Source organism: Gopherus flavomarginatus, chromosome 1, assembly GCF_025201925.1.
Source record: "Gopherus flavomarginatus isolate rGopFla2 chromosome 1, rGopFla2.mat.asm, whole genome shotgun sequence".
Taxonomy (NCBI): Eukaryota; Metazoa; Chordata; order Testudines; family Testudinidae; genus Gopherus; species Gopherus flavomarginatus.
In genome coordinates this window covers 230,428,333-230,446,964 of record NC_066617.1, presented here as the reverse complement: position 1 = coordinate 230,446,964, position 18,632 = coordinate 230,428,333, and the positions used below count along the sequence as shown (strand labels likewise).

The 18,632-nt window shown below is 43.6% G+C and overlaps 1 protein-coding gene across 14 annotated transcripts in view; it reads left to right on the top strand.

The window, feature by feature from the left end:
• The first annotated feature begins 453 nt into the window (after positions 1-453).
• REPS2 (RALBP1 associated Eps domain containing 2) overlaps positions 454-18,632 on the top strand; it is a 155,165-nt gene continuing 136,986 nt past the window's right edge. For 4 of the 14 annotated variants that reach the window (XM_050963807.1, XM_050963797.1, XM_050963816.1 and 1 more), the window contains exon 1: positions 454-628. The gene's annotated coding sequence lies outside the window, so the exon portion shown is untranslated. Of the gene's footprint in view, positions 629-950; positions 1,183-18,632 lie in introns of those variants that run through there. The other 10 variants (XM_050963751.1, XM_050963735.1, XM_050963703.1 and 7 more) reach the window with 5 other exon arrangements.

Genomic DNA, 18,632 nt, shown 5'->3' with positions numbered 1-18,632 from the left:
TTAGCTCTGACCCCCGTCTTTCCCGAGGGACCGGACTAGCTCGTGCAAAGCTCCCCAAACCTCTCCAGGCCGGCAGAGCCTTTTCCCTCCGGGGGTCGCCTTCCCCGCACTGCCCCGCTCAGGGCTGCTCCATCCGGCGCCCTCTCCCCTCCCCGCGCCTGAGGGGTTCCCGCTGGCCAGCCCCAGCCGTGGCACTGCGGGCTCTGCGGCGGGCCGGCTGGGCACGTCCCGCTCTACGCCTGCGGGGGCCGCTGGCGGGCGCGGGCTAAGCCGCTGGCTGGCTGCTGCCTGCGACAGGCGCGGGGGGAGGGAAGGTGCTGACTGAGCGGCTCGCCGGCCGGCCGGAGCACTGCAGAGCCGCGCAGCGGAGGCGGGGGAACGGGGACGGCACCTTCCCCCTTTGCAGCTCCGCACTCCGGCCGCCCGTCTCCCCCGCCCCATGGAGCAGGGACCCGCGGGGCTCCTCCTGCCCCTCAGCGACACGGAGCAGCAGCGCTACTCCGAGCTCTTCTCGCTCTGCTGCTCGCCCGCGCCCGAGGGGGGCTCGGCGCCAGCCCCAGCCGCCGGGGGGAGCAAAGTGGGCGACTTGTTCAGGGCATCGCAGCTCCCTGCGGACACGCTGCACCAGGTGGGTGAAGCGGAGGGCGGGGGCGCTCGGCTGGTTTGCTTGCACCGCTTCCTCCCTACGGGGGGGGGGCACTTGGGTTCCCCAGCCCTTGTGCCCCACTAAAGGGGAAGGGTTGGCGGGAGGGGGGAGGACATATTTCCATCTCGGCTGAATCTCCTGCCCTGGCTTAGCCTGCTTGGGAATTGGGGGGTGTATCAGCTGCACCCTGGGGAGAAAGTTTCCTCTGCCTTTTGTTCTGGTTTATTTGTGTCACTCACGCGCTCTTCTCTCCCTCCACCCCCCGCGACTCACTTGTTATACTGTGTTCTAATACGGAGTAGATAAGCCCCGTGGGTTTAAACAGACAAGTGACACCTCTCGAGAAAGTTGGAAAAATGTGTAGAACTTCCCTGGGCTGTGCATTAAAATCCTATCACAGGGTGAAACTGTCTGGAGTGTTAGATTTGGGATTTTAGTTGTGTGACAAAAAAAAACGAAACTTTTTTTGTCGTGATCTTTGTCCTTTAAAAAAAAAAGAAAGAAAAGAGGATTTACATTTTTGATGAGTATTGTTGGTAAGGCCGTATGCTGTCTGTTGTTGCTTTTAAAAAAATGTTTAGGTTGTTCTGAATTTAGCTATCTAGAAAAGTTGTATGCCATTGAATCCATATGTGCTGTTTAACCAGCTAATGTATAATGCATTGTAAGTGCTAAGTATTCTGAATATTTATTATTTATCAGAGATTTTTAACTGGAATGGAGTATTTGGTAACTTTAGCTACTTTCACCCCTCTACTGAAAGAGTAGAGAGTCTGAAACAAATGAGTATCCCATTAACTGTTGAAGGTATATAGTCAGCTGAAGACTGTTTATTCTTTGCTATGTAATTCTCTACTACTCCCAGCTCTAAAAATATTGTAGCAAAAAACTGCACTGTCACAATTGTACATAGCATTTTTTGAGACAGCTTTGTATTTGAAATGTTTTTTTTTTGCAAACACAAATATACTAGCTTTTTTTAAAATCTGCCCTAAACTGTCTTGTAATATTGCGATAGTTGTTCAGTAGCTGCTGTTTCATGCTGTAGGTGTTTACATGTTAGTAGTGGGTGATATGAGCCCTGTGTATTGTTTGCGCATGAGTGTACATGAACAGTTATTCGGGATCCCTTGGGATGAATGCAAGATTATTTGTTATCCTTTGGAGGTATATATGCAATATTATTTATTTTTACATAGACTATGACTTTAAGTATTATCATAATTTTCGTTAGACATACTCCTAGAACAACTTTGATTACCAAAATAAATATAATAAAAATGTGTATTTCCAGGTTTATGACTCATACTGAGTATATTTTATTCTGGGACTGTCACAAAAAATCTTAACAATACAACATTTAAAATGTAGGTAAATACAAAGAGTGGACAATTATGTATGCTTACAAATGATGAAATTACCTTTTGTATAGTAAGCAGGTCTTAATTCTTCTTTTCCACCTGCGGAATAGTAATTTTGATTAACTCAGTCTAGTAGCAGACTCTGGTTAGTAATAAATTAAACCTAGGAAGAAAAACACCAAACTTCTATTTTGTTGTCAGGAATTTAAGAAATGCTGTTATTCAGGAATCCTTGTTATATATCAAACAGAAACAAATAATGTCAAGACTAAGTTGACAAACAGGTATATCTGGTTATGGCCTGCAGGGACTAAACTGTGTTGTTTTCCTGGAAACAGTCAGGCCTTTTCTTAATGAGCATTTAATTTGGATTTACATGATATCCAGGAGATTCTGAAGTACAATAGGGGAAGTTGCTTCCATGACCAGATGCCCTCCACTGTTCCAGATGCTGCTTACTTAATAATATCCAGAGAAAAAATGTTGCCAGTCACTTGCAGTGCCACTGTTGGGAGTCAAAGGGTCTGTCTGCTTTACTCACTCATGGTGGATGTAGAGAACATACACTGCATGCCCCCACCTCCCTGGCATGGGTATAAACAGCAGTGGAGAGGGTGAGACACTGCTTAGGTGAGGAGGGTACAGACACACCAGAACCTTAGGGTGCATACCCTACATGGCTCTCTATGCCATCTAAGCAGTGCTTTCCCCATCTACACTGATGGTTTTTAGCAGTGTTGTCTCCTGCTGCCTTCCCACTGCCGGAACTTTCTCCACTGCCAGAGCCTTTTACTGCCATGTGTAGCTACTCATCACAGCGTGGACGCAGCCTGCGTTTTGCTGCAGTGTGTAGCTACAAGTATCCTACGCACTGCTACAAGTGTAGACAAGGACAAAGTGTGTTTGGACTGCCATGATTCAGTGGGGCTCCTTATGAATGCTTGCAGGAATTCACCCACCTGGATCTAATTGCAGGGTTTGGGCCTTAAATTTACTAACATTTGGGAAAGAGGAAAAAGAATTTCAAACAAGAAAGAATGTTTAAGGAACTTATTTTTAAAAGGAAAACTGGATTGATAATCTTGAAGTTACTTGTATGAATCAAATCTATTAGTGTTTTTTCTTAATACACTTTTATTCCATAGTTCTTATTTTAGCATAGTATATTAGCACTGTATCTTTTGAGTGTGATTTATTATAGGATTGCATGCTTTTTCTTGCTATGGGTTATGACTTTAGCTGGCAATGTTTTGTGATTTTTACTTGTTTATTTTAGAATTCCTTCCAGGTCCTTATGATGTACAGAGAGGTTTATTCATAAACTGGTTTATAGTTGACTTCACTAGTACTACTTGTTTGAGTAAACTTGCATCCTGCAATTGGATCCACACAAGCGAACCCCTGCACACTTGCCCTGCCCCAGTGACTTCAGTGAGGCATCCGTACAATTGAACCCTTGTGCCTGAATGGGTCCAGTAGCAGGATCTCGCCCTTTGTGCTTGCAGGACGAGACCCTAAATTAGCAGACTGTTATAACTACAGGCTTTGTAAAAGTTGTTCATGTGACCATATTTATAATAATTGAGGCAGGCTTTATCATCAGTGTCTCAAAGTTTTCCATAGAGATGGACTTTCTGGGGAGTTTATGAAGATGGCTCAAAAATAACAGTAACCAAGAACTTTATAAAAAAGAGAACTGAAAAAGTAAAATTGCTTTCTGTGTCACATTCAGATAAAAATAATTAGTTAAGTCAAATATTCTGTCTTTCTAGATCATCTGTAGTAACAAGACCATCTTCATTAATTCACAAAATCAAAATATGATCAACCCCAAACTACAGTTTTGTAAGTTTTTTCACAACACTGAATTTCTTAATTGGCTATGGATCAAAGCTTAACTATAGTATATCATGTTTTAAAATCTAGTTTCTCAGAGATTTTGACCTCAGGTTTTATTTACAGTTAATGAAAACAAAGAAATTCTGAAGTCCAGAGTCTTACACAAAACATTACTTCAGTCCTCTAATTTTACTCTGAATTCCATCTGTTGGCCATGCTAGCCACCACCCCCATCAAAGGTGTTAGCTAACATGTTGAAACTCCAGGGGAAAAAAAAATCTAACAAAGAAAAACTTTGGAAAGTTGTTGCAAGAAAAATATTATAGTTGGTTTTCTGTATTATTTTTTACTTTGCATGCTTTAAGAATGATAAAAACAATTTGATCAGTTTTTATCCACAGAGAATACAATGCTGGAAACATAATATAAAGCAGTGGTGTATAATATGTGGTTGCCAGTGATAAAGGTTGCACCCATTTGAGGAAGAGATGGCTTGCTTGTGTTAATAGATAACTCGTTTGTTTTGAAATAGTTGTTTGACAACAGGGCTTTTACTATTTTTATTTAAAGGAAGTTTTCGTGTTTAGTATGCAAGCTTTTATGCTGCCTAGTAGTACTGGTTGTCATTGCCATATAGGAGACATAGACTGAAATCCTATGCTCCAGTTCTGGATTGCAGTTAAACTGAACTCTGCATAGGCCAGAAGGAGAAGGCGCTTTATGTAATGTTTGCGTGCCTTAGATTCTGTAGACAGATAGGTAGACCCTCCTCCTGCTCCCTGGGCCTCCTACAATAAAACAAAATTAACAGTAAATTATAAAAAATAATATAACTTCTCACAGGGCTCTACAGATAGGGAATGGAGAAGTCTCCATCTTGAGCTAGAGTAGCTGTAGGGATTGCTCTAATTTATATTGTACTGCTATGGCAACCTCAGGAAGCATCGGGTAGTTCATAATAGCTAGAAAGCAGTATGTCCCGGCCTGCTTCCTTCTCTCTCCTCTCAGGAGGCCACTATGCGGTGTGGACTGTGGAGACACTCAGCATTAGGGCCATTTTGATAATTCTATGCCATTTAGAAATCTTCCTTATGCTGGAGGTATAGTCCATGGGTTTGGTTTAAAATGGTTTTGTGGCTTCTTTTGCCCGTAGAGCTGGCATACAGTGGCCACAGCAGAGGCTAGAACATGTGCCCTAATCTCTTGTCTCTAAATTGTTGGCCTTCTGGGGTTTGTAGTTGTGGAAAAAGTGTGATAATTCTTTGAGGGGGCAGGGAGCCATTACTTTTCTGGTTGATCACAGCATAACATTTTGAGCTTGAAGGGAAGTTTCTTCCTTTCTTTCTTGCATGTAGTGTTATGCCTTGTGTAACAGGAGAAAAAAAGAGGTAGGGATGTTGTCCACAGAAATCCATCAGTTAATGTAGATGAAGTAAATTGATATTGTCAGAGAGTGAAATGTTAAAAGAGGAAATGCTGGGAAAAAATGAATTGCTAACAAAACAAACATGCAGTCTCATTATAATCAGCTACAATACTGGGGAAATTGTTAGAGTCAGTTTTGGGAATTATACCAGTAAGTCTCACTTCAGTAGTAGAAAAGTAGTTGAAATTAGGATAAAAATAGAACTATAAATCACCTAGATGAACAAGATATAAAAGGGAGAAACCAGCATGGTAAACTATGTACTCATTCCTCTATCGTTTACTAGAAATCCTTGAATGTGCTCACAACATTTGCATAAAGGAGACTACTGATATTATTTATTTAGAGTTTCAAAAAGTTAGATAAAATTCCTTGCAGGAGGCTTTTAAGATAACATTGTAAAATGTCTGGTGCCCCTAAGGTTTGTACTAGGACCAGTGTTCGTTTGTTTGTTTTGTGTTGTTTGTTATCTGGAAAAGGAGGAGGACAGTGAAGTGACAGAATTTATTTAGGTTAATCAGGACTAGAAGAAACTGAACAGCATCAGACAGATCTAACAAAGCGAAGTGAATGGGCAGCACAATGGCAAGAAATTCAGTGTTTACAATTACAAAGTAATGTACACTGGAAGGAATAGTTAGTGCTACACATGCACATTACTGAGCTCTAATTTAATTGGGGAAATATTGTGTGCAACTCCCTGAAAATATTTGCTCCGTGTGTAGGTCCAAAAAAGCAAATAGATTGTTAGGATTAAATGGTATGTTCATTTCTAGTCCTCCTGTCTCAAAAAAATAGAAAGTCTCCAGCAACTGGTGACAAATGATAAGAGGCAGAGAGACACTCCTGTATGAGGAGAGGTTAAAAAAACTAGAACTGCTTAACACAGAGAAGAGAGAGGGTTATACAAAATAATGAATGGTAACTTATCTAGGCTCTCCTACTTGTCCTTTCTCATAATACAAAACCAAGGGGATATAAATGAAACTAAAAGGCAGTAAATTTAAACCTGATAAAAGTAAATTATTAATTGTGGAACTCATTCTCACGAGATATCAATGAGGCCAAGTGCTTAGTATAATTAAAGAAGGCTTGCCATTTATATGGATATTGAGAACATCTAGGATCAGCATTTTTTTTTTTTTTTGAAAATGTGGAGGGGTTGAGAGAGAAATCCTCATACTTCATAGATGTGCAGGAGTGGAAGGGACCTCGAGGTCTTTTGTCCAGTCTCCTGCACTCAAGGCAGGACTAAGTATTATCTAGTCCAGTGGTTCTCAAACTAGGGCCTCCTCTTGTTCAGGGAAAGCCCCTGGCAGGCTTGGCGGGTTTGTTTACCTGCTGCATCCGCAAGTTTGGCTGATCGCGGCTCCCACTGGTTGCATTTCGTTGCTCCAGGCCAATGGGGGCTGCAGGAAGGGCGGCCAGCATGTCCCTCGGCCCACGCCGCTTCCTGCAGCCCCTATTGGCTTGGAGCGGCGAACCGCGGCCAGTGGGAGCGGCAATTGGCCGAACCTGCAGATGCGGCAGGTAAACAAATCGGCCCAGCCCGCCAGGGGCATACCTTGAACATGCGGTGGCCCTAGTTGAGAACCACTGATCTAGACCATCCCTGACAGGTGTTTGTCTAACCTAGTCTTACAAATATCTAATGATGGAGATTTTACTATCTTCCTAGGCAATTTATTCCAGTGGTTAACTGTCCTGACAGGAAGTTTTTCCTAATGTCCAACCTGAACCGCTCTTGCTGCAATTTAAGTCCATTGCTTCTTGCCCTATCCTCAGAGATTAAGAAGAACAATTTTTCTCCCTCCTCCTTATAACAATCTTTTCTGTAGTTGAGAACTGTTATCGTGTTCCCCCTCAGTTTTATCTTCTCCAGACTAAACAAACCCATTTTTTTCAATCTTTATTCATAAGTCATGTTTTCTAGATTTCTAATAATTTTTGTTGTTCTTCTCTGGACTTTCACCAGTTTGTCCACATCTTCCTGGAATGTGGCGCCCAGAACTAGACACAATACTCCAGCTGAGACCTAATCAGCATGGAGTAGAGTGGAAGAACTACTTTGTGTGTCTTGCATGCAAACTTACGCAGCTAATACATCCCAGAATGATGTTTTCTTTTTTTTGCAACAGTGTTATACTGTTGACTCATATTTTGCATGTGTTCCCCTATGACCCCCAGATCTCTGTCCTCAGTACTCTTTCCTAGGTAGTCTAGAGTGACCGGACGAGAGGGAGAAAATATCGGGATACATGGAGGGGAAGGCAAGTCCGCTGGTGGATCAAAAACAAAACAAAACAAAACCCAAGTGCTGCCGGCGGAACGAAATATCGAGACAAATTGTGTCCTGACTTTATCGTTACGTCTTGTCACCCTAAGGTAGTCATTTCCCATTTTGTATGTGAACAACTGATTGTTACTTCCTAAGTGGAGTACTTTGCATTTTTCCGTATTGCATTTCATCTTATTTACTTCAGACCAGTTCTTCAGTTTGAGGGCAAAAGCCAACCACTAATTGATAAAGAAACTACTTTCCAAACCGTTATCTGTGGAATATTCCATCATTGTCCACTATGGGGTTTCTTGCATCTTCCTCTGAAGTACCTGGTTCTGGGCACTATTGGAAACAGGAGACTAGACTAGTTAGACTGCTGTTCTGATTTGGAAGGACAGTTTCCTTTTTGAGAAAAGTTGAATAGTGTATTTTTCTGAAGGTATAGACATAAGCAGTAAGTCTTCCAAAGTGTCAATAATAATATTTCATCAGGTTTATGCTCCCTGAGTGAATTGACTGTTTTGCAGCTTTTCTTTCTTTCCAGTCAGTCAAGTGTGACCTGATTTTAAAAGTACTGCAAGCAAGCAGTGAGTACAGCATCTGCTGTACCATTGCATGATGAGAAATTCATTTAGTTAGACAAATAAAGAGTTTGTATTTGCATGGTGTATTTTATGTAGTATTACTCGGTGTTTCACAATGAGAAGATGCGTTTTGGCTAGCTTTCAAAATCACTATTAATTTGTTTTATTGAAGACATTGAGCAGAGAATCTGGGGGATAGGAAGATGGGAATCAAGTGTTTGTAAGATTTGTAATTTCTGTAATGTGTGACTCAGAATAGCTAGAAAGATGGGACTGACATGGGTATAGCTAGTCAGAAAAGCTAGTAAGATTCACAGTACAGACATACTGGCTACATGATATGCTTTAGTCTTACACTGTACTGTAATTTTCACTTTATATTTTATTTCTACTAAGTCATTATGATATACGGGAAACCTTATTTGTAAACTAAACCTTTGTAAACATATGAGAGATTGTAGAGTTAAAGACTTAAAATAGTTTACAAGCACATAGCTAACATTTTATAAAGAAAAGTGCATTCTTTCAACTTTTGAATCAACAACCTGTATTAATTTGAGCTCCACAGATTACAAATACTAGTTGTGTGATGGTACTGTAGTTGCACAAATACTGCATTTTTGAGCTGGAACTGTCCTTGTATTTCTGTGTAACAAAGTATTCAGACAAATTATATTGCTTTTCTTCTACATGCCTAGTAGGTTAATTTATCTTTATGGTGACATGTTACTATGGTAACCATGAGTTGTTTGACCACAGTGTTGTGTTAAAAACAGAAGTGTGAATAGATTAAAAAAAATCTCTAAATCTGATATTCTGGGTGAAAAATGACAGTAATTTAGTTGGTTCTTAATTTTAAACTGCAGAACTGTTAGGTAGAGAGACAAGGTGGGTGAAGTAATATCATTTATTGGACCAACTTCTGTTTGTGAAAGAGACAAGTGTTGGAGCTCCTCCGAACAGCTGTTAGGTGAGAAGAGTGGAATGAATGTCAGTCTTAACATAACTTCCCAAGATAGAGAAGAATGAGAGTTGTGGCAGCAATAATGTAAGGATTATGAGATTCCTGACTGGGGAAAGTCAAAGTGGGCTTACCATTTCTTTTAAACAGATAAATGTGTCTCTCCCTTAGAGCTAAGTTTTTTCCCATTTACTTAAGCATGAGCTGAGTTTGTGCATCCATGAACAGAATTTGGCTCTAAAGTTTTCTTGGTCCTGAAAATACAACTTAGTTAACTGGCTTGGAGTAGGTGTTGAAATCTAACAATATGCATGTTGTGAGGTGGGGACCTGCCTGGCTCTGTCTGCAGGAAGCGGATGCCTATAATTTGGAGAAGGGATATTTGTCGTGAGAAATCTGTTAGTTTTGTGTATCTGTGTAAAGTAAGCATCCTGTTTGACATAAAACAAATGATTGCTTGCAGTGTTGTTGTAGCTATGTTGGTCCAGGATATAAGAGAGACAAGATAGATGAGGTAATATCTTTTATTTAATCACCTTCTATTGGTGAAAGAGACAACCTCTGTGTAAGCTTGGAGACTTATCTCTTTCACCAACAGAAGTTGGTCCAATAAAAGATATTACCTCACCCACCCTGTCTCTCTCATAAAACAAGTGAGATATTTTGTGCACAGGAAGTAGAGGTGTAATACCCATTTAATGTATGGGTATACCTAACTGTTATCATTCTGGCCTTTGGACCCTGTGCCCTTCTGATATTTAAAAGAGCAGTTAAGGAAGGCAGACAATAGTATACTGAGAACTTTGAGGAAAAAATACATTATTATTGCTATTCAGTCATCACCAGTGTGTTTTGCTTTGTACAAACAGAGGGAGATGCAAATCTAGATTCAAGGAAGTTAGTCTAAATTAAATCTTTAGAGTTCAGATATATAAGAGCAAGTTTCATGATGTATTCTATATAAATGGTCATTGAAAGGCCTTGATGTATCTTAAACTAACATAGACATAGGGCCTATGCTTTCAGAAGGGACTAATGGTTTTGGGTACTTCAGTTTTTGGGTATCCAATATGAGAGAACTTGGGGAACTGATTTGCAGAAATTGGTAAGCATCCACTCTCTAAAAACTCTGGCTCCTTAATGGTGTCTCAAGTTGGGTACCCCAAAATTGAAGCATCCAAAACCACTAGTCACTTTTTAAAATTAGGCCAATGTATTTCCATAAATGGCACTGAGATTAGGCATAACCAGGCCAATCACTTCCCACTGACTTTCCTTTCCTGGCTGGGGGGATGTCGGGGATTTAAATAGCTACTTGAGCAAGAGGGAGGCACAGATCCATTGGGATGAGCATAAGGGAACAACTCATGTTCTTTGAGAGAGGTGGCTCTAGCATGATTTAGAAGAGCTACGTATTTCTGTAGCCTTTTTCATTATGTCCTAATTATATTTAGATAAACCTAGTGTATTCAGTATGTAATTGTGTAAACAACTCTGTGTTTGTGTACAGTGCCATGCAAACACTCTTGTGTATAATTATTCTAAAACTATTCTCTGATTTGATCAGTAGTGTTCATATTAAAGCTATTCATAGTCTGTTTCCCTGGGGAGATGTGTGTAAAAGTGCATTTAGTCCATAAACACCCATAAGAGGGAATGTATAAAATTTGATGTGAGCTGAGCACAAAGGATTAACTACATGCAAAGAATTTATTTGCAAGAGACTGGGCAAACTGGATTTGTGATAAAGAACAAAAATAAAGACCTGTGCTTTATCCATGAATTTGTTTTATGCTTTACTAAATGAAATATTTGGCAAATAACATAGGAAATATTTTACTGTGGTAGTATGGCAAAATGCTGTGGATGAATTATCTCATTTAAGTCTATGATTCCTTAGCGTGCTTGCTCCAATTATTTTAACATTAACTTCTTATTGTGAAGCATCTGCCATGCTCTTGGCTGTAGTATGAGTGTTGTGTTCTAGAATGAAATTGGAAAATTGTTTTCGTAAGATTTGCCTTGGCCTACATGCGCTATTAGTCAGCTACTGGGTCATTAGAAAAAGACAATGGTGGTGTTTAGGTTAGTTTGACCAGAGACTAAATGGCTCAGAGACAGGCAAAGGAAGATTAAACCTTTCAGTTTGGTGATGCTGGTCCAGCCTGAGTCCAGTTTAGTACTAATTAACAGTTATTTCATGGCTGGTAAGTGGAAAATGTGTAACTGGTTGATGAACTCATTACTGCTCCTATTTCATAGAAGCTAGCAAACACAACTGCAACAAATTCAATTCCAATTTAAAATAATACCCTAACTGCTGTCTTCAGAAAAATATCCATCTTGAGAGCTTTGCCATTGTAAATTATGTGGCTGTCATAGCACATTATTCAATCACCTACTTAAATCTCTTTTTCTATATCTCCACAGCTTCCTCACTTCCATGAGCAATCTCCTCTTTTTTAATAGGCCACAGAAACAAACTTATTCACTTAAAATTTCCTTTCCTTACTATTTCTGTTTCCAGTAACTCTTGAGTTTTCATTTTATATCATCCTATGATCTGTGTGACTTAGGTGGTCCTCTTCTCCTTCAGGTAATAGTAAGGACCTAGTCTTGCAAACATTACCAGATGTAGGGCATACTACTATGACTAGTCATGATTCTAAGCTCTGTACTAGGTCAAAAATGTTTATAGGGGTAGTCTGTAAATGATGAGTCTCAAATCACTTGTGTTATCAATAACCTCTTCAGATTCAGTTCTATGAAAATCTTTCTCTTTTCTCATTCCGCCACAGAAAACATTTACTGGAAAAAAACGTTTTCTTACCTAATGAGCCCCAGCTATTGGTTTCATTTAACTTTTAATGCATTATTTATTTATTTATAAACCTATTACTTGACTTCTTTGAAAGGTGCTAAATTGACAATCTTTTAGACTGAAATAATGTATCTATCCTCTGGAAATGTTCCATATAGAAAATGGCAATACAAACTCTCCATACTACCCCTGTAATTTACCGCAAAGCTGATGTAGAGTGAACACTTTTAGAGACATTAGTTTAGTTTTAATTGAATCCTTGACTTTTCTGCTGAAGAAGATTGTATTCATGATGTAGGTTTCATAAAATCAAGTCTATACACAACCTAGGGCAGGAATCACCAATTCACTCCCACCTAGGAGCTTCAAGGATGTGGAGCCAGGTAGGGAGCCCCTGCCAGCCACGCCAACCCTCCCCTACCCCAGCAGCAACGTCCGTGCTCCCCCCCAGCACCTATGGTGCCCCGACCGCCCCCACCAGAGCACCTGCAGCCCCCTCGTCCAAGTTTTAGTTAGTGGTATATCGTAAAAGTCATGGACAGGTCAAAAGCGGTGAATTTTTGTTTACTTTCCATGACCTGTCCATGACCTTTACTGAAAATACCCGTGACTAAAATGCAGTTGTAGTCATAGTCCATGTGATTCCCATGATACAGCTTGGTCAGAGGGAGACCGTGGTGAATCATGGTAGAAATAATCTGGCTGAGGAGTCCAGCGCACAGGAGAGAATGGGGGCATGAAGTACTCACTCCCATGAGGTTCAGCAGCACTTTAATTTAATCTCAAACTAACCTGAAATGAAAAATTTCAGTTTAGTTTTCCTGAAGGGAAATTAAAAAAAAAAATTGAGCAAAAAATAAATTTTCCCATGAAAAATTTAGATTTTGCTGAAATTGTATTTTCTCTTGGAATATCATTTCAGTGGAAAGTTCCAGACCAGCTCTAGTGGCTGTCATCTAGCTGAAGAGGGTCTGACAGGATTCAGAGGAGCTGTAGACTTTGCCTGCAAGTATGGTCTAGAAGTGAGATTGTGTATGAGCCAATGACAGTGCTGTAACATCTCTTTGCCTTGGCAAGCTTACTTCTCTCAATTGTGTTTAGTTGAGAACTTTTTGTATATACTTATTAAATTTTTTTATAGTTATAGTTCCCTTACTATTAGAGTTAATAATAGTTGTGAACGGGACTTAGCCTAGGGACGAGGCATGCCCTGACTGTTGCAAGAAATCCATGCCAGTCAGTGATCCCTATAGAAGCTGCCTGAAGCGTTTAGGGGAAACCCACGTGGGCAACAAGTGTCGCATTTGCAAGAGCTTCAGATAGCAGACCAAAAAGGAGCAGGACATTCGTCTCCGAGCTCTCCTTATGGAGTTGACCCTTGCACCAGCATTGCAGCCAACAAGATCAGACTGCGGCTTTGGTGCAGAGTGCGCTACCAGCACCAATCCCCATCCCCGCTAGCAGCTAAAAACAAAAAAGGCCGGGAGGGGATGTTCCCCTATGTCCGATAAAGGAAAAGAGAGAGCCAGAGGAGAGCAAAGAACTGCATGGGGCAGCTCTTCCCCTCTGGACTCCAACTCCCACGGAGCGATTGAACAAACTTCAAGGTTTGCCTGCCACCCCAGGAAGCGGCAGAAGCACTTGGCACCTGGCGGTGCCATCCATGCCAGAGGCCTTTCAAGCTGCTTAAAGACAAACTTTCCCTTCCAGTGTCACTCACGCCAGCCGCTGGTGTGCCCCATTCGAGGCTTGGGATTCTTCCAGAGGTCCCATCAGTGTGGCACTGCTCCTCACCGCAGGGAGTGTCACATCAGTGCTCACCTGAACAGCACCACCAGCCCCAGACGTGGATCGGCTTGCCTGCCAGATTTCCCAGCATGGTCCCCAGACTCTAAGCAGCGTTCCTCGGGCTCTAGGTGTCGATTGCCAGCATTCTGGCGCAGACCCACAGAGGTGTGGCACCAGTCCCCAGAGCCCTGGTGCCAGGAGCTCCCAAGCCGCTCTCTCAGCTCACGGCATGGTTCTGGAGGGTTGAGATGCTGGTCCTGGGAGCCCTTTCGCTGGTCGCCAGATCATCTGTATGGTTCACTGTGGGCGCATCAACAGTCTCTGACATGTCAATCTTCCTGTTCCCATTCCCGATCTATGGAGCGGTACCGCTTTCTAAACGTAAGGTATTGATTTCTGGGGTACCATTGCCAATCCATCAAACGCTGTCGCCGGTTAGCAGGGGCGCGGCACTGAGAGCCATTGCCCCCATACAGGTCCTCAGTGGAGGTCTGCGGCCGCAGCTGACAGGATCGGGGTAGGCAAGCGGCCTCGGTGCTGTCCTGGTCCCCCAGACAAGTTTACCCCTCCTTGGGCTCGAACACTAAGGAGGAGATCCTGCCCGCAGGTGGTCAGCGACAGTCTCCCGCCTGCCACCTGACTCGGACATTGAGTCAGAGCAGGCTCCCCAGGGCCAGCCAGCCACGGCTGAGACTCCCATAGCAGAAGCAGCAGAGTTGGCAGACCTGCCTGTACCTGCCGCCTCATCATCTTTGCCCGATGAGGTGGTAGCAGGGCCCTCTCACTCTGTTCCCCAGATGTTGCCAGGCACTTTTGAAAAGGGTCGCCTCACACCTGGAGCTGGAAACCGAGGAGCTCGTGGAGCCCTCAGACTCCCTGTTCGATGTGCTGAGTATAGCAGCCCCCTCCAAGGTGGCATTGCTGGTGCATGAGGGAGTGGTGAAAATTATTAAGGCCCTGTGGCAGACACTTTCCTCACTGCCCCCCATCTCCAAGTGTTCAGAAAGAAAATACTACATCCCTGCTAAGGGGTATGACTATCTTTATACCCATGCTGCCCCAAGCTCACTGGTTGTGTTGGCAGCCAATGAATGTGATAGACAGTGCCAACCGGGATCGATGCCTAAGAACAATGCGGCAAAGAGGCTCGATCTCTTTGGTAGAAAAATTTATTCTACATCCAGCCTTCAGCTGAGAGTGGCCAATCATCAGGCCTTACTTGGCCCTTATGATTTTAACATTTGGTTGTCCATGGCCAAGTTCACAGATTCACTGCCAGAGGAATCCAGGAAGGAATTCCTGGCTATCCTCAATGAGGGCAGAGTGGTGGCCAGGGCAGCCCTCCAAGTTGCCTCCGATGCGGCAGACTCTGTGGCCTGGACTCTGGCCTCGGCCATTTCGATGAGGCAGGCATTCTGGTTACAGTCATCAGGCCTATTAACGGAGGTTGAACAATCCATCCAGGATCTCCCATTCGATGACCTGGTACTGTTTTCCGAACAAACGGACAGTAAATTACATGGCCTGAAAGACTCTAGTCTCTAGGGCTATCTTGTGCTCTCTGGGCCTTTATATACCAGGGCTGGTGAGGAAGCAGTTTAAGCTGCAACAGCCCCACAGGTTCAGGAGCCAACCTCAGTCGGAGCCCTTCCGCAAAAAGGACAAGGGTTGTAAGTGCTGGCAAGGCCATCAGCTGGCACCCTCTGCTCACTCAAGCTCCACCTGTAACCAACTGGGTAACAAGCAGGTATTTTGAAGGTGTGCTCGAGGTCAACCTTCCAGCATGTGTCCTGGATCCTGCTCCCCTGTTATTTTCCAACCATCTGTCCCCCTTCCTCCCTGTCTGGGCTGCTATAACATCGGACCGGTGGGACCTCAGCACAGTAGCAGCCCCTCAGCCCCCTTCCTGTCCTTCTTCAGGGACCCTTCTCACAAGTATCTGCTCGTTCAGGAGGCGCAGGGCCTTCTGTGTGTGGGAGCCTTGGAGTAAGTCCCACTGCATTCGAGGGGGAAGACTTTTACTCCCTCTATTTTTTGATCCCAAAAGTCAAAAGGAGTGGGGGGTCTGTGTCCCATACTTGACCCACGGAGCCTCAACAAATATCTCAAGAAGTTGAAGTTTCGCATGGTCTCCTTGGCCTGGGTCAGAGAGACTAGTACGCCGCTCTCAGTCTGAAAGATGCATACTTTCACATATTGATATTCCAGTCTCAGACGGTTCCTACTTTTCGTAGTTGGGACTGCCTACTTCCAATTCGCAGTGCTCCCTTTTGGCCTGGTAATGGCGCCAAGGGTGTTTATGAAATGCATGTCACTGGTGGTGGCCTACCTCAGATGTCTGGGTATACACACTTACCCGTAGCTCGACAACTGGCTCATCAAGGGCTGGTCCAGGTACAGTGCAGCATTGAGATGCTGCAAGCCACTTGTCACACTTTGGGCCTGCTGATAAACGAACAAAAATAAACGTAAATCATGGTCCAACAGATAGATTTTATCGGAGCAGTACTTGACACTACCCAAGCCAGAGCATTTCTGCCAGAGGCCAGGTTCAGGGTAATGTCAGATCTGATTGCCAGCATCACCGCACATCTGCTCACCATGGGTGACATGGCAGCATACACATATGTTGTCCGCCATGAGAGATTCAGGCTGCGCCCCCTCCAGATGTGGCTGGCGTCGGTCTACTCCCTGGCCAGACATCACTTAGACAAGGTCATCACAAGGGTTGCCTCTCTGCAGTGGTGGTCCGACCCAATGTTGGTGTTGGAAGGAGTGCTGTTCGTGAGGCTGTGACTCATGGTCTCCCTGATTTCAGATGTGTCTACCCCGGTTGGGGAGGACATCTCGGTATGCTGCAGACTCAAGGGTTATGGTCTTGAGAGATCTTGTGTTGCATATAAACGTCAGGGAGCTCAGGGTCATTCGTCTGACTTGTGACGTCTTCCTTCCCCAACTGTACGGTTGGGTGGTGCAGGTGTTGATGGACAACATGGCCTCCATATTCTACGTCAATAGGAAGAGGGAGCATGTTTGTTGACTCTGTGCCAGGAGGCCCTCTATCTGTGGTACTTCTGCATTCAGCATGCAATTCACCTGGAAGCTTCGTGCTTTCCCTGTGTCTGGAACATGCTGGCAGATCGCCTCAGCAGATCCTTCTTCTCTCACAATGTCAATCAGATATCTTCCTCCCAGGGTTCTGTCCAAATGCTCACATGACCAATGAGGAGAGGTGGTTGCAAACTCCCCAGATGTCAGGGGCACCCTGGCATTCTACTTGGAGCGTACCAAGCCCTTCTGTAAATCAACCCAGCTCTTTATCATGATAGCTGACAGGATGAAGGGCCTTTCAGTGTCCTTTCAAAGGATTTTGAATTGGATCATCACTTGCATCCATACTTGTTATGAGTCAGCACAGGCAGTGCCTCCACCAATAGTGAAGGCCCACTCGCCTAGCACTCAGGCATCTTCTGCTGCCTTTCTGGTGCATGTCCCTATCCAGGACATCTGCAGGGCTGTGATGTGGTCTTCAGTACACACGTTCATGACACATTACATCATCATTCAGCAGGCCAAAAATGACGCTGGCTTCAGCAGACCTGTGTTGCAGTCGACATGTTCATGAACTCCTACCCGCCTCTGGTGATACTGCTTAGGAGTCACCTACAATGGAATGGATATGAGCAAGCACTCGAAGAAGAAAAGACTGTTACCTTTTGTAACTGTTGTTCTTCAAGATGTGTTGCTCATGTCCACTACATGACCCGCCCTCCTTCCTTACAGTCGGAGTTCTGGCAAGAAGGAACTCAGGGAGGGGGAGCCGGCGGCACCCCTTATATAGGTGCATATGGGCGCCATGCCACAGCCGGTCCCCTACGGATACCACTGATACAAAACTTCCAGCACTAGTGCATGTGGCGAGTACACACACCTATAATGGAATGGACATGAGCAACACATCTTGAAGAACAACAGTTATGAAAGGTAATGGTCTTTTATGTAATGATTTAAGAATATTAATCCGTACTGTAATAGATTTTGTTACTTTAATGTCTCAGGGAAATTTACTAAATATTTACACTCTTCAGAGGAATTGCTTTTTAACCTTTATAAAAATGAAATACAGTAGATTTGTCCAAGACATCTTAACACACATGTTGCCAACCTTTGAAAGCCCTGTTTGTAATGCATCAGTGAGATCCTACATGTTCCTATGTAATGAGAGCAAATGTGTAACAGGGCACTATTGGTTCCCGTTTACAAGGGCCCAGTGGAGAAGAAAGGCAGCTAGTTAATACTGTCATGTATCTGTGCTTTCCCAAGGCTGCTGCAATGGAACTGTGCTTTGTGTGGCTAAGAGGCGAGACCAAGGGAAGAATAAAGAAAGCAGTTGGCCTTCATAGCTTATTGACCTTGCATTGTCAGTCCCTTCACTGCAGCATTAACTCCCTCTCTCCCACTTTTCCAGCCCAAAGGGATCTTCATGCATGGAAAACCCATGTGAAGAAAACATCAATGCCATGGTTAGTAGTGAGGATTGGGAAAAGGCCAGTGAACCGTAAGTTTGTCCCCTCTCCTGGCCTTCGTCAGTTGGTCTGGCCATCCTGTGATGAGTCACCTATGAGCATGTCTAAACCTAAGTTGCCCGACCCTGCTTTAGCCTTACGAGTCATCCCTGAGCCAGAGAGTTTGATCAGTCATCAGAGGCGCAGGTCCTGTGATAGGCTCCATGCCCTTCAACCAGGGTTCAGCCAGTCCATAGGTGAGGACTCAACTGGGTGACCCCAAAGCAGGTATATAGGCTCCTAAGGGAAGCAGTCTCTCAAGACTGCTCAGTGTCACTACCTGGCCAGGAACACCCCCATTGTCAGTAATTTCAACAGATTGTTCTTGCTCTGGCTCTTGCTAGTGCTCCAGCTGGCTCT